Source organism: Bos indicus, chromosome 10, assembly GCF_029378745.1.
Source record: "Bos indicus isolate NIAB-ARS_2022 breed Sahiwal x Tharparkar chromosome 10, NIAB-ARS_B.indTharparkar_mat_pri_1.0, whole genome shotgun sequence".
Taxonomy (NCBI): Eukaryota; Metazoa; Chordata; class Mammalia; order Artiodactyla; family Bovidae; genus Bos; species Bos indicus.
The window spans coordinates 5,539,085-5,555,350 of record NC_091769.1 but is presented as its reverse complement, the minus strand read 5'-3'; the positions used below and the strand labels follow the sequence as shown (position 1 = coordinate 5,555,350).

General features: G+C 50.8%; 1 protein-coding gene across 6 annotated transcripts in view; it reads left to right on the top strand.

The window, feature by feature from the left end:
* Nucleotides 1-459: 459 nt before the first annotated feature.
* Nucleotides 460-16,266, top strand: part of HRH2 (histamine receptor H2) — a 50,034-nt gene continuing 34,227 nt past the window's right edge. For 3 of the 6 annotated variants that reach the window (XR_011568704.1, XM_019968053.2, XM_070796845.1), the window contains exon 1: nucleotides 463-828. The gene's annotated coding sequence lies outside the window, so the exon portion shown is untranslated. Of the gene's footprint in view, nucleotides 829-2,399; nucleotides 3,048-16,266 lie in introns of those variants that run through there. The other 3 variants (XM_070796842.1, XM_070796844.1, XR_002181516.2) reach the window with 2 other exon arrangements.

Here is a 16,266-nt window from a genome sequence, read left to right as displayed (position 1 = left end):
CCTACCTTTTCTCTCTCTCCATCTCTCCCTTCAACTAGAACAAGTCCACTCTGGGGATTTCTGAAACTCCACTGATTTTTTTTTTTTAATTAATAACCCCTTAACAGATTTCTCTGTGCCCTTAAGCCTCAGGCACTCTTTGTTTCCAGTCCAGATCCCAGAATTGTCCAGACTTTGCCCCTGAAACTAGTTCTTCCTCTCTCTTCTAGCTTGATTCCAGGGTGGCTGAGAGCTGGACACCCAAGGGTAGCGGGTGCCACCTGATCCCATGGGTCTAGCCCTCCCAGGGCAGGCTGTCCAGCTGTGGGCAGAAACCAGCGCTGGACCACAGTCAGGAGTCCCCTTCCTCTTAGCCAGGGAAGGCACAGCTGGAATCTGGGTCCCAGGCCAGGCAGTGGGGGGAGCGGGCGGGAGGGAGGGGGGAAAGTGAGGGAAAGAGGGGGGAGCGTGACCAAAAAAAAGACAAAAGGGAAAGTGTCAGAGGCAGAGAGAGAAGGAAAGAAGGTCCAGGAGAAAGCAAAAGACAGCGTGGGAGAGTGTGGGAGAGGCAGGAAAGCCAAGGAGGAGAGGACGTGAGTGTGTGCGTGCGCCGTGGAGGAAAGAGACGAGAGAGAGGGAGAGAAGGAGGCTTGGAGAGGGAAGGAAGGGAAGGAGAGAGCGGGAGCCAGGAGCAGCGAGCTGGGGGCGGAGACGAGGAAGTGGGTGCGAGGCGCAGGGCGCGGGCGGGCGGGGAGCGCCGCCCGCTCCATCCCTGCCCGGAGCGCAGCCGGCGCGGGCGCAGGACGGAGGCGAGCCCGAGCGGAGCCACCTCGGCGGCAACACCTCCAGGTAACGCGGCCGCCGTCTCCCCGCCGGGCCTGGGCGCGGGGCGGGGTCCCCGGGCAGGCCCTGGAGGAGAGGAGGCGCGCCCCTGACGGCTGCCCCCGGCTCCCCGTCGCCGGCTTGACCCTGACCCCAGGTTCGAGCCCTGGCCCGTCCGCGTGCGGGCTGTGACTGACCTTGGACCAGTCCCTTTGCCGGCGAGACTCAGTTTCCTTTTGTGACTCGCGGGGGTGGCGCCCTGGGAACGTGGCAAGCGCGGGATGCAGCCCCGGTGGGTCTGCGGTGGTGCTCTGGGCGCGGGATCGCGCGGAAGTCCCCGCGGCCCCCGTGGGGATGGATTTGGAAAACCCACTTTCGCAGAAACAGCCCGTGTTTTGTCCCTATGTCTGGGCGCTGGCGTTTTCTCAGAGCGTTATCTGTGGGCGCAAGGCACGACTTTCTGCTTAAGGAAAGCCGGTAGAGGGCAGGGGGTGGGCAGGGAGGAGGGTCCCAGCTCCTTAGGGAGCCTTCGCCCTCCTGGACTGTCACCCCGATGCCCGGGAGCGAGGACCTGGAACCGGGAGCTTCTGGACAGCGAGCCTCCAGGATGCAGCCGGGCAGGTGGCCTCGGCTTGGAGGCTTGGAAACGCAGTTCTGCCGCCTAAGGCGTGCAGCTGACCTTGAGCATGGGAACCTCAATTTCTTCCCCCATGAATAGGGCCAGACTCAAGGATAAGAAGGTGGGGCAGGCAGGTACCTGCGGGTCGTGGTATTCCCAGCGGCAGCTGTCATATCCTAACTCGGGAGCCCAGAGTCCTGGCTCTGGTTGCCTCCTGAAAACTCATTTGTATGTGCCAGATCCGTCCTGGTCTCCTTTGCCAGAGCTGGTTAGTGGTCCAGCTGGGCATGAAGCAGTGCCCAGGGAATGAGGAGGGGGGGTGTCAGGAGACCCCTCCCCAACCCAGATACAACATCCTGGTGGTTATTTTAAACGTGCAGCCTTTAAGGTGACAGCTTATATCCAGTAAAGACTCCTGAGGGAAGCTCTCAGAGCCTCAGTTTCCTTATTTGTAATAGAAAGTCATGAATTCCTCCCTGTTCGTGAGATTCCTGTTGTTGGAGGTTATGTAAAGCAATTAGTAAATGATATTTATTGACACCTCTGACCCTGAGTTATGAGGAGAATTGAATAGAATGAAAAAAGAACATTTCTTTTGCACCTGCCAGGCCTGGTAACTCAGTGAGTGATGTATATGGTATTGGCTATAGTCATTGCAATAATCGGGAAGCCAGTGCCATTAAATTCCAGTTTACAGAAAACCAAGGTTCACAGCGTCTGTGATTTCCACAGCGTCACACTGGTGGGAAGTGCCTGCCCTGGGGTTGGCCCCAGTCCTGCCTGATTGTAGAGTGCTTCTCAGAGCATCAAACTGCGCCCCAAATCTGGTGGTGGATGGCGTTCCTGGCACCTGGTTAGTTGCGTGCTTGTTGCCTGGTTTCTTGTGACACACGTGTTAGGAAGAGGTGATTATGTTAATCGCTGGAGAAAGTGAGTCTGAACTCTGGCTGTGGTGTGTGTTGGGGGGTGCCTTTGCCAGGCGATTTCTCCAGAAGTCTGGAAGGAAGGAAGGTCACGACCCAACTCCACACGGGAAGCAGACACCAGGCTGACTCACTCTATCCCGCCAACTTCTTTTCCTTCTCCTGCCACCTCATCCCAGTTCACCTCACCTCCGTTCCCCTCAACCTCGGCTGCCTCTCCAGGTCACAAGAGCAATCTTCCTTCTGCATCCTCTCATGATGACTAATGGAACCGACCGTCCGGGCTGAGTTGTCTGAGGGGAAAACAAATCCAGCTGTGGTCCACCTCCGCCAGGGCCCCAGAGAAGCAGAAACAGGATTGGGTCACAATCTCAAGGATTTAGCTCAGCTTCTGGAGAATGTCTATGATGATGGGAAAATGGACACCCTGCTCTGGGAAAATGGGTGTTGCGGCCGGCTGGAGAGGTTCCTTTGCCAAAAATGCTCTAAGAGAAGAGGAGGACATCCAAACAAGATGATGGGAATATAAGCCAAGGCTCAGCTGGAAAGAGATTCATCAACAGAGAGGACCTGAATGTTTGAAAGTAGGAAATCAACTGAGGAAACTATGGAACAGTCAGGTGGCTAATAAAAATGGACAGTTTTTTTTATGATAAATTTTATGTTATCTGTATTTTACCACAGTATAAAAACACTTGAAATTATAGTTGATTTACAACATAGTATTAATTTCTGCTGTTATAGCAAAGTAATTCAGTTATACGTATATATATATATATATATATATTTTTTTTTTTTAGAGAGAGAGAGACATTCTTTTTTCAAATATTCTTTTCCATCACGGTTTATCATAGGCTCCTGAATACGGTTCCCTGTGCTGTGCAGTAGGACCTTGTTTACCCATTCTATATGTAACAGCTTACACCTGCTAATCCCATCCTCCCACTGCTCCCCACCTCAGCCGCTTCCTCTGGGCAATCACCAGCCTGTCTTCTATGAGAAATGGACAGCTCTTCATGGATGGGACAGAGAAGGCAATGGCACCCCACTCCAGTACTCTTGCCTGGAAAATCCCATGGACGGAGGAGTCTGGTAGGCTGCAGTCCATGGGGTCTCGAAGAGTCGGACACGACTCTGCGACTTCCCTTTCATGGATGGGGACATGCATATGTGTAATATGTGGTGTCACAAATTGGTGGCAAGTACTTAGAAAAAAGACTGGAAGGATGTAAGTCAAACGGCATTAACAGTGTTTGCCCGTGGGAGATTTATTCCCCCTTTATAATTTATGAACTTTCCAGATTTTATGCAGGGAACATATACTATAATAATTAGTGGACAGAGAACTGTCTGACTTTTAAGGACCATCTACCCCACCCACTCCCACCTCTTCCTGGCCAGCACCCAGGACACGGCTGGGGTATGCAGGCCTGTCGGCAATAGAGACACCTCTGTATTGAGGCCTGGCAGGCATCTTAGAAGGAAGAAGGAATACTAAATTTTTAATACCGCCAACATCTGGCATTAGTTACGTTTTTACTGTGTGCTCATGGTAAGGCTGCGAGGCAGGTGCTAGCGAGAGCCCCATTTTTCAGAGAAGACACCAAGAATGAGATACCTTCAGCCACTTCCCCAGTCACACAGGGTCCAAACCCAGGCCACCCAGACTCAGAGTCTGCACTCCTCGCTGCAGTCAGGAAGGGTCAACAGATGCCATCAGTTGGCATCTTAGTACTTATCACAGAAACCCTGGGGGAGGCAGTGCTCCTCTGCACTTTCCAGGGGAAGAAATGACTCAAGAAATTCCCTGGCGGTTTGGTGGTGACGACTCAGTCTCTCACGTGGGGGCCCAGGGTCAGTCCCTCTTCGGAGAACGAAGATCCTGCAAGCTGTGGGGCATGCCCCCCAAAATTAAATCAAGTTCCTTTTTAAAAGAAAAGAAATGGCTCCGCAGTGACCTCTGAAGTGCTAGGCCTTGTGCTACGGACCCAAAGGCACATAAGGTGTCGTCCCCACACAGACGTGGGGAGAGCAGTGTGTGAACTGTGTCCGTGGGGCTTTCCTAGTGGGTGTGGAGAATTGTTTTAGGCACCGTGGGGCCTCAGAGGAGGAAGAACGGAGGCTCTCAGACAACATGGTATCTGAAATGGTTCTGGAAGGATTAGCAAGACCCCACCAGGTGAGCAAGACAGGCTAGAACAGTGGTTCTCAACTGGGCCCAGTTTGGCCGCCCAGGGACATTTATCAACATATGGAGATAGTTTTATTATCACAGCTGGGGGTGAGGAGGTGTACTGGTATCTAGTGGGTAGAGGGTGAGGATGCTGCCAAACATCCCACAACGCACAGGATGGCCCCCACAACAGAGAATTCACCTGTCCAAAATGTCAGCGGTACTGAGTTGAGAAACCCTGGAACGGAAGAGAAGGGCCTTCCTGAACAGGGTTGGCCCATTCAGGGCGTCCACAGATATTTAGCAAGTGCCACCTTGAAGCCCGTGATGGCACTCCTGGCCTCCCTGCTGCCACTCTGCCCCCACCACCAGCCAGAGTGGTCTTTAAAAAAAAAAACAAAACATGAAAGCTTTATAGAGATATAATTCACCTGCCATAACATTCAAATATACAAGCCAGTTGCTTTGGGTATATTCATAGAGCTGTGCAGCCATGACTGCTATCTGATTCCAGAGCATTTTCATCACCCCAAAGAGACACTTTGTACACATTGGCTGTGACTCCCTATCCCCCACCCCCACCCCCACAAATCACTGATCTACTTCTTGTCTCTGTGGCTGTGCTTATTCTGGAGATTTTGTGTCAGTGGAATCATGCAACATATGACCTTTTGGGTCTGGTGTATTTCGATTAGCATAGTGTCCTCAAGGCCCATCTATATTGTAGCATGTGTCAGTACTTCACCGCTTTTCATGGCTCAAATAATTTTCCATTCCATGGATAGACCAAATTTTGTTTATCCAATCATCAGTTAATGGTTGATGAGTAATTGGGTCTTTTCTACCTTTTTGGCTATCATGAGCAACACTGCTCTGAACAGTTGTGTACAGGTTCTGTCAGGACATAAATTTTCATTTCTCTGAGGTATATACCTAGAAGTAGAATTATCAGGTCATATGATAACACTAGGTTTAACCCTTTGAAGAAGCGCCAGAATGTTTTCCAAGGCAGTGGCACCATCTTACCTTCCCACCAGCCCTGTTTGAGGTTTCCAGTTTCTTCCCATCCTCACCAGTGCTTATGATCTGACTTTTGGATCCTAGCCATGCTAGTGGGTGTGAAGTGATATCATTGTGGGTTTGATTTGCATTCCCCTGATGGCTAATGAATTTGAACAGCTTTTTGGGGTGCTTCTTGGCCATTTGTGCATCTTGTTTGCAGCACTGTCTTTTCAGATCAGCTTTAAAAGTTGGTTGCATGCTTCCCTTGCTTAGACCAAATGACAAACCCCACAGCACAGTACCAGGCCTGCACGACAGGGCCTTGTGCCCGTCTTTGAGTGTATCTGCCCTCACTCTGCTATGGCCAAGCCGACCTCAAAGCAGCAAGCCCGTTGCTGTGCAAGTCCTTTGCAGGGGGTTTCCCCTACCCCCCACTGCCACCCCATCCTCCTTTGCATGGGGAGCAGGTCTGGGGTCAGCCTCAGAGAGAGCTTCCCTGTTCTCTTGGTCTCAAGGGCCTTCCCTGACACCCCCCGCCCCAGGCTTTTTCTATCCCCTCTCAAGGTTTCTTTTGAGTATCCTTTTTAGTATCTTATAAAATCCAGAAGAACTGGCCTCCTGTGTGACCCTGGGCAAATGGCTGCCCCTCTCTGGGTCCCCGCCGCGCCATCTGAAAACAGACACGGGTATATGAGCTGGCTGACCTCATAGGGCCTTTCTAACTCTGCCCTTCATTGATGCCAGCTTCCCTGTGGTAGCTCTGCCAGGAGGCGTCGGCCTGGCGCCATGGCAGTGAGAGAAAGGTGGCTAGAGCCAAGTTAGTCACGGATCGTAGCAGGCAGCGTGGCTGATTATCACCAGCCCCGTGGGGACAGTCTCCAGGAGCATGTGGCAGCCAGGAACAGTAGGAAGAATTGTCAACAGGTCTGCCCAGGTCTCTACCTTGGCCACTTTCAGCTCTAGAGTCACCCACTTTCCCCAGGAGAGTAATCTTCTAACCTCCAAACCCTCTCTGAGCATAAGAGCCATCTGGCCCCCTCACTCAGTCACTTAACAAACACTTCCTGGTGGTCTGCTTGTGCCTAGTCCTGGGCGCTGCCCCGAAGACATAGAGACAGATGAGTGCCACCCCTGCCCAAAGACTCAGGTGTCGTGGGGGAGGCAGGCTTGTAGCCAACAGCAGGACAAAAGCAGCCCTGAAGTTGCGAGTAGACCTTAGAGACTGGAATACCCACTGCCCTGGCGGGGAAGCAGGAGGATTCTCAGAGCTGGGTGTCGGGGTGAACGGGAGTGCAGCAGGTAGGCAGAGTGTCTGTGTATTAAAGGCATAGAAAGAGGTGTGGAGACATGGCTGCAAAGCCTCCAGGTGTGCTCAGGGCATTCAGAGCAATTAGGTTTTGCCTGAGGCTCCGGGGACAGTGGAAGGAGGTAACAGAGGATTCGATTTGCCGAGATCCTGATCATGGAAAGCCTGCAGTGCCGAGCAGAAGAGTGTGGACTTAGCCCTGGAGGCTGCAGGAGCCAGGAAGAGATCGGAGGCTGAGGATAGAGGCCATCAGGTTGCACTTTTGAAAAGTGCCCTTTCCCTAAACAGCACAGAGGCCAGGGTGCTGGGGAGCGAAGGGGAGACCAGGCACCCCGTCTGGATACCCTCGCTCTTTCCAGATGAGCAGAAATGAAGGCTGGAGCACTGCCGCTGGAGGGAAGGGGCAGAGCCTAAAGCCGTTTGGCAGACAGAAGCCCCCGAAGGAGATCGGGGAGTCTAAATAATGAACGACACGGGAAATGCCAAGGCCAGCCTCCCAGGCTGCTGTGATGGGGAGGCATGGGAGCTGTGCGAGCTGGCCCGTAAGGGTGGCGTTTTCCTGGTGGCTGAGACACGACCACAGAGGCAGAGGTAGAGGGTGTCCAGACTGAGGGGTTGGGTTGTGCAAAGGCACAGAAGTGTGAGACTGTGGAGAGTGAAAGGAAGGCTGAAGCCTTCTGGGTGGTTGAAGCACAGGGTGTGATAAGAGGGGAGGGGAAACAGGCTGGGGAGGGCAGAAGGGGCAGACACTCTGGCCTCTGAAGGCTGTAGGAGTCCCAGCTATGGCACCTCTGCCCGTCCCTTCCAGACGCAGAGCACTCACTACCCCGGAGAAAGCCCATTGCTAGATTCAATCACCCCTCTTCTGGACCACACTCCCAGGGCAGAGGTGGGTAAATGTCAGATCCCCCCGCCCCCACAACCCTGAACAACTGACCGATGGATTTGGTCTAGGGCAGAATTTGCAAAGCTGTATGAAAGGCGGGAGCGTGGTTAGAAAAGCAACCAGATCCTGGGGGCCAACCTTGCTCTCCGAGAGCGCCAGGAATGTGCCAAGGTGGAGGACTTTCGCAGAAAACTGTAAGATTTTTTTTTTAAGCCATTATTTTAAAATGAGATTTCATTGAAAAGTTTGGGTCTTCTATTTATTTTTTTCAAAGACTGTATATATTTTCAGATCTTCCTTCCTTCCTTTCTTTCTTTTTAAATATTTATTTGGCTACTCCAGATCTTAGTTGCAGGCACAGGATCTTCAATCTTTGCTTCTAGGACTGCAGGGTCTAGTTCCCTGGGCAAGGACTGAACCCAGCCCCCCTGCATTTAGTGGTAAAGAACCCGTTTGCCAATGCAGGAGATGTAAGAGACACAGGTTCAACCCCAGGGTGGGGAAGATCCCCTGGAGGAGGGCATGGCAGCCCACTCCAGTATTCTCACCTGAAGATCCCCATGGACAGAGGAGCCTGGTGGGCTACAGTCCATGGGGCTGCAAAGAGTTGGACGCTGGAGCGACTTAGCATGCACAGACCCTTGCCTTAGGAGCATGGAGTCTTAGCATTGACCCACCAGGGAAGTCCCCTAGATGTTTTATTTTAAAGCCAGGAGTACTCACTTAAGGGCTTCCCTGGTAGCTCAGTTGGTAAAGAATCCGCCTGCAATGGGGGAGACCTGGGTTTGATCCCTGGGTTGGGAAGACACCCTGGAGAAGGGAAAGGCTACCCACTCCAGTATTCTGGCCTGGAGAATTACATGGACTCTATAGTCTATGGGGTCACAGAGAGTCGGACATGACTGAGCGACTCTCACTTACTCACTTAAACATCATATTTCCCGTTTCTCCTGAAGACTGTGGTGATCTCATGGCACTGGGCCCTTACTGACCACAGGGTCCTTCCCTCTGGCCCACGTCCCGATCTGCTCTCTGAGTCAACACGCTTGCACACCCCACAGTCCCAGAGGATGTAGACTGTTCATACACAGCCTGCCTGGGTCAGGAGGCCCTCGGACCTAGGAGGTCTGAACAGCCTCCTAGTTTTCTCTGCCCTAGTACCTTCCCTTGCCCTGCATTCCCTGACAGGTCCTGGGAGCATCATTGTCAGGCGAGGCTCCATGGTAAAAGTAGGGCTGGTGGAAAGAGGGTGGGTCCGGGATCTGATTTGGCTTTTTGGAAAGCCCTGCAATCCACAGGGCCTGTCAGTCACAGACATGCTGGTGGACTCGTTCCAGCAAGACCCCAGCTGACTTGATTCACCCCTGAGTCATTCCCAGTACAGACTCCTTTGTTTAAGCAGTACCCTGCCCCTATTTGGGGAAATACTGCCTTTTGCTAAAGGTTTATTAGATAGCTAAGACTTTTTCTTCTCACTTTTTCATTAAACACTGATATGGCTCAGAAGTACAATATACAAAAGTGTGTGCATGCTTAGTCACTCAGTCATGTCTAACTCTTTGCGACCCCATGGACTGCAACCCGCTAGGTTCCTCTGTCCGTGGGGATTCTCCAGGGAAGAATACTGGAGTGGGTTGCCATGCTCTAGTCCAGGGGATCTTCCCAACCCAGGGATTGAACCCAGGTCTCCTGCACTGCAGGCAGATTCTTTACCAGCTAAGACACCAGGGAAGCCCATACAAAGGTACATGATATAATATACAAAGGCTCCGTCTACCTTGCCCAAAAGAGGGGGTCAATTTTATTTTGTTGCAATATATCTTTTCAGATTTTCTTCATGCAAAAATGCATACACTTCATATATAAACACATGCATGCGTACTAAGTCACCTCAGTCGTGTCTGACTCTTTGCGACACTATGGACTGTAGCCTGCCAGGCTCTTCTGTCCATGGAATTCTCCAGGCAAGAATACTGGAGTGGGTTGTCATGCCCTCCTCCAGGGGATCTTCCCGACCCAGGGGTCGAACCCATGTTTCTTCCATCTCTTGCATTGGCTGGTGGGTTCTTTACCGCTATCACTGCCTGGGAAGCACCATATATAAACACATGTTTACATATATATGGTGTATTCTCACCTTTGATATAAGGAGAATATAGTAGATACACTTCTGCATCTTCCTGTTGCTTTTTAGTCTCAGCAGGATTAATTCTCAAGTGTAGAAGATTTTGAATAAGGAGATACAGAAGAAAACAGTAACAAAAAATTGTATCACCATCTGAAGAAAGCCACTATTACCATCCAGCCTTCCCTTCTAGACATAAACTTTATTTGTTGTGTTTCTCCCCAGCCGGTTAACAGGGTAGGAGTTCACAGTTACAGTCATCCTCTGTATACAATCTGAATCCTACTGTTTTACTACTTAAATATAAGCATTTCCCCTTATTTCATAGTTTCCAAAATGTGATAGCAACAGCTCTAGTAATTCCATTAGGACATAATTTACGCCTCTGTTCTTCCAGTTTTGAACATATAAAAGTCATCTGCAGCATCACCTGTCATAAATAATACAGTTAAGCCTACAGTTTGTGTGTATTTGGAATTGTGTTGAGTGAGCATCTTCAGAAAGCCTGCATCCGGAGTAGAAGCCAGGCAGCAGTCATTTGGTCCCCCAGGGCTGGGGGCTGGGAGCATGTAGCTGAGGGAGGGGCTGTGGGCGGGGCCTTGGGGGGTTGAAGGGACCCGGAGGCCAGCGGGCAGCTGGAGGGAGGCAGGCTCTTGTCCGAATTGTGCGAGTGTTTGAGCATCTGTAGAGCACTCACTTGCGCTCAGCACTTAGTGGTCTCTGGAGCGTCACACACGTTTGCCCAGCTACTCCTCACAACAGTCAGATAACGGAAAGATTCCTTGTATTTCCATTGTGCCAGGTGAGGAATCTGAGGTGGGAGAATCCAAGCCCCTGCTCCCTATGGCCGCATAAAGAAGCAGTGGTGCCAGGACGTGGCCCAGGTCACTGGTCCTGGAGGCGCCCTGCTCTTAACGCCCCACCAGCTGGTCCTGGAGGCGCCTTGCTCTTAACGCCCCACCAGCCACCCTTGTGTGTTTGGGACTAGTATCCCCTTTTGCAGAAAGGGAAACTGAGGCTCAAGGCAGAGCTGCCTGGCTAACAGTGCCTCCCTGGCAAGTAGCAGAGCTGGGATCCAAACCTGTGGCAGCTGCTGGGAAAGACCTTATTTGTATCAGGGCTGAGCTGGGGAGAGGTGAGAGGCAGGCTGGGAGGAGAAGCCTCTGACCCACACATGGTCCCAGCCAGCCGTGGAGACTGTGCAGGGCTGCCCAGGAGCTGCCCCTGTGCTCAGACCTTCCAGACGAAGACGTGTTTACCTGGGTGCCTTCTCTTGCAGGAGGGCGGGCAAGAAGACCAGAGAATGGCCAGGGGGCAGGGAGAGATATTTACCAAGGGGCCACCACGTCTCTAGCATCCCGCTGCCTTCACATTTCATCTTGCCAGCATCGCATGCTGTGGTTTTATGCTCATTACAGATGGGAAAACTGAGCCTCCGACAGGTTCCTGCTTCCTCTCCACTACACCGTGTTAGCTTCCTGGGTTGAATGAAATACTCAAGCGTGGCAAGTGGCCCTGAGTGCCCTGGGGTGGACTTGGATGGTCAGTTGTCTCAGATAACAACCATCCCATCACACAGTGAATAGATTGGCTTTTTAGTTCTCCTTCAGACTTTCTCCTTTATTTAAAGAAAGTTATCAGTTAGGTGCTAATGTGTCTTTAACACCTTTGTAGCACAGCCTTTCTAACCAGGAGAGGGTTAGGCTGGCTTTTCAGGCAGCAGCAGCTACATGGAATTTAATAACATCAGCTCTGTTTCCACTGCCTTTGTTTTCAGGGTAGCCTATTTGAGGGAAAGTGATCCTGGTGGTTATTGTAATAATAAGACAAAATTCCTTTTGCAATTCATTCCATCACTTTAAAGAAAAATGTTAAGTACAAAATAGAACTGGTGTATTTTGTGGGTTTGGCAAAATCATGGAGTTGGTCCATGAATGCATGAAGTTTGGAAATATAGGAGGCTTCAGACAGGGTATGCTGTTTGCAATTGGAAACTGAGAGGGCCCTTCCCTCCTCTGGCCAGCTGTGTGACCTCAGCCCAGGCATTCGGCATGTCCGAGCCGTCTTTGCAAAGTGTAGTAATAGTGACTGCCCTGGCAGCCCCGCAGGGAGTTCTCCTGCAAGACTGGAGGGTGTGGAAAGTGGGGGAGGGCAGAGAGGATTACCTAAGATAACCAGTGTGTGAATGTTCCTGGCAAGCCTTCGCTGTTTGCTGTGGATATCTTTAAGGTGACCCAGTGAGCTGCAGGACTTTCGCCTTGTAAGAGCAAGCTATGTGCCCTGCTGGGAGGGCAACACCTTGCTGAAGTGAGGCTGGGGGGAAGAACAGAGAGGAAGGAACATGCATATTGGGTGGTGGTTCTGGTGCCCAGCTCTACTGTCACCGCTGATGGTGATGCCCGTCGTGGTGATGTGATGGTGGTGGTGGTGATTCTGGTGAGGGCAGTACTGGCAGTGACAAGGACTGTGAGGTGTTCAGTGGAGGGCCTGAGGACTTTTGTATCACCGAGAAGCAACAAGTCAGGGGCTCTGTGAGGCTGTCCAGAAAAAGGGACTTAGATTTGTCCTCTGGGGCTTCATAGCCTTTCAGTAGCCTACAAAAATGTCTGCAAACACACACACAGATACACACACGTACACACACACACATACATACACACATACACATGCATATACACACACACATACATACACACACAGGTACACACACACATACACACACACACAAATACCAGATCTAAAATGCAAAAAAAAAAAAAAAAAAACCCACCAAATTACAAATATTTGTTTAATTGACAATTTACGACAGCTAGTCAGTGGCAGCTCCTTATACTAAACAGCTAAATATAAATCCTATTTTCTATGGAATGTGTTCTAGGAGTATTCTAATGCATTCGGTATGCAATGTGGGGGTGTGCTTCCAAATGAAAGAGTAGGTAGGATTCTATAAGGTTTTTTAAATGGCCACAATTGGCAAATAATTTATAAGCTAGTAAGCCGCCATCCCTGGAGGTATGCAGGGCCATCGGGGATGATTGCCTCTCTGGGATGCTATAGGAGGGGTTCCTGAGCACCAGATGACCACTGAGTGTTGTTTCTACCCAGAACCCTCTTATTTTAATTAGTTTGGGAGTTTGTGATTCTTTCCCTCCCACCCCCTCCAGACATGCACACACATCAAATTGTTACAAGAAACTTTTAAGATATTCTAAGCCCATCTTCCCTCTTTTCTGCTGAGGAAACTGGTGGTATAAAACCTGTGGGAGGTAACAGAGCAAGTCAGAGTCACACCAGGGACTCAGACTCAGGTTTCAAATTCCCTGCCCAGTGCCCTCTCTACCCAGCCTCTGCACCCCACGGAGTTTTGTCCTGGGTGGCAGAGATTTGGGTCCCCCTGCAAACACTGGCAATACAGGGTATCATCTCCCCCAGAAGAATCAAGGTAGAATTTTCATTTGGCCCCATCCAATGTCTGTCTTGGAAAGTACCCCCACCCAGACCTTCCCCACATTTGTTACCTCGAGTCTGGTCATGGACTTTGATCAGGTTATAAAGCACCATAAACTTCAAGTTCCTCATCTATAAAGTGGAGGTAAATAATGGTGTCCATGTAGGAAGGCTGTTGCAGAGAGATTAAATGGGATTAAGTATGTAAATATCAGTTCTTAGAGCATTGCCTACACTTTCAAAGCACCCCACAAATGGGGTATTATCTTGCAATGATGGTTGTTTTCAGTATGCATCAGTCAACCCAATAAATATTAATCGAGCCCCCATTAAGTGCCTGTTAGGGAACAAAAAATTGATCCTGGCCTTCATGATGCCTGTGTTCTATTTAGGAGAGAGATACAGTGAACAAATAGGGAAAAAAAGAAAAAAGTGCCAAAAAAAATTGGCTCTCTCTGTGGAGTGAAATATGGTGAGGGTTCAAGGAGCTGCTCCAGGGGTCACGAAGGATGCCCTCCACAGAACTGATTTTTGAGCCAAGATGCCAGTGTCCACATCAGCAGCAGATCAAAGTAGAGGCCTGAGGAGGAGACTGTGAATGCCCAAGGCTCTGGGGCAGGGTCAGAGTGCCGGGTACCCAGTGAGTCCTGAGGCCGAGGAAGGAGGTCAGAGAGATGGGGCATGGATCCCGGGGGGGAGAATGTCTTGTGAGCCAAGGAGCGTGTGTGAGGCACAGTGTGGATGAGACAGGAGCAAGAGGGCAGTGCTGGAGACCAAAGGGAGCAGCAGAGATGCCTGCTGACAACTGTCACGGAAGTCCAGACAAGAGATGGTGCTGGCCTGGACTAGGGCAGGATGGCAGCAGCCAAAGAAAGTAGTCTCATCCAAGAGGTATGTATTTCAGAGGGAAAATCCATCAACTTTGCTGATGGGTTGAATGTTGGGAATGAAGGGAAGACAGTGGTCCAAGATGATGCTTGAATATGTAGCCTGAGCCCCAAGGTGGATGAAGGGGAAACAGAGGCTAGAAAAGAGACTCAGAGATCCTCCTTTCCTAAGTGTCCTCAGTGTCCAGAACAGGAAAACTCGATGGAGCCCGAAAGCATGTCGGTGGTTGCCGGGAACCAGAGACAGGGAGTGATTGCTTAACGGGTGTCGGCTCCCTTCAGGGTGATGACCATGTTTGAAAACCAAGTGGAACTGGTAGTTACACAACATTACGAATGGGCTGAGTGCCATTGAACTGCGCACTTTGATCTTATGTGCCCTTCACCTACATGGAAAAAAAAAAGGGGAAATAGAGATGCTCCTAAACAACAATGACCAAGGGAATTTGTTGTCATCCGATGTGGCTTCAGCTGCCCACATCAACCGTTGGCAGAGGCCAGGCAGATGGCCTGGGGTCTCTCACTGAAAAGAAAACACCTCAGCAAGAACTGGTCACACAAATAGTCAGCAAATAAACCGAATTATATGCATGTCTTAGTTGGCGGGGGGCGGGGCGGCATAGTGGTTGGCTATGGACACTCAGAGACAGTGGAGTTAGATCTGGCTCAAAGCCTTGCCTGCCTCTTTACCAGCTGTGCACCTTTGGACAAGTGACAACATCTGAAGCTGAGTTTCACAATCTGTCAAATGGGACTCATAATAATCTCTGCCTCACAGAGATATTTGGGGCTTCCTAGGTGATGCAGTGGTAAAGAATCTGCCTGCCAAGGCAGGAGACGCTAGAGATGCAGGTTCACTCCCTGGGTTGGGGAGATCCCTGGGAGTAGGAAATGGCAACCCACTCCAGAGTTCTTGCCTGGAGAATCCCACGGATAGAGGAGCCTGGCGGGCTACAGTTCACAGTCCAGGGAGTCGCAAAGAGTCGAACATGACTGAGCACCGCACAGCAGCCTAGAGATACTAAGCTACCTGTGGGTGCTCAGCAGATGGAAGAGTTCGGTGTTCTGGCTTCCAGCCCAGGTCATCTTCCTGGCACTGTGATGCCCAAGTGATAATAGTCATCACAGGAAAAGGTCCGCTTTGCTGCACCCTGCCTTTCTGGGCTGGTAGACACACATGGGTGGGGCTCTTCTTTGGATGTGCCAACAGCAGCGGTTACAGAACCTGCCCCAAATTCCAGATAATATTTGGGTCCCTTCACCTCTCAGCCTGTGCAGAGGGGGACACTCCCCCATCAAGTGGGCTGCAGTGTTTGGGACAATTTGGGCTTGAGAGCAGAAGTGAAAACAATCCCAGCTTCAGATCCCTGTCAGCTCAGAAGACATGAAATGGTGGAACAAAAACTCAGACCACCAGGAGCCCAAGGCCTTTCTCTCTAATGAACAACCCCAACCAGAAATTGTATACTGCCGTAAGAGGTTTTGCCAAACGTCTCGCCTATTACGGGGAAGGAGTTAGAAATCTATAACCACGAAGATCAAAGACAGCAAAAGAGGAAGTATCTTCTGCTGCGGATGCCCGGGGAACTCACACCATCTCTTTGGAAAGCCTGAAGGGCATAGTTTCTTTCTCTGTAGGAAAACTGAAATAATAGCAACTGAGAACCAGGATTCTGGAGTCAGACAGACGGGGGTTCAAATTCTGACTTTTCGACTTGGTGATATTGAGACTTTGGGCAACCTCACTTTCCTGAACCTGGGTTTCTGCATTTTTAAAATGAGGAAAAGACTCCTTGCCACAGGATGTTGTGGTAAAGCGTGAGTGAGAGGATGTTCAGAGAGCACATAGCCCTAGGCGTGTCGTGAAGCAAGCATCTGACGTATGTTCATCGGTCAGAAGTGCCTCATTGATTGACGGCTGACTGGGATCAAGCGGGTGGTGCCCCACAGCTCTCAAGGCAATCTCGGACCTGTTGATGGAACCTCCAGGGCTGGCCTGCTGCCCTTAGAACTAAATGCAAACTCCTCAGCACTTCCCCCACAGCTACATTTCCCTCCCCACCCTGAGAATTGGCTGGAAAGGTTGGCAGAGACCAG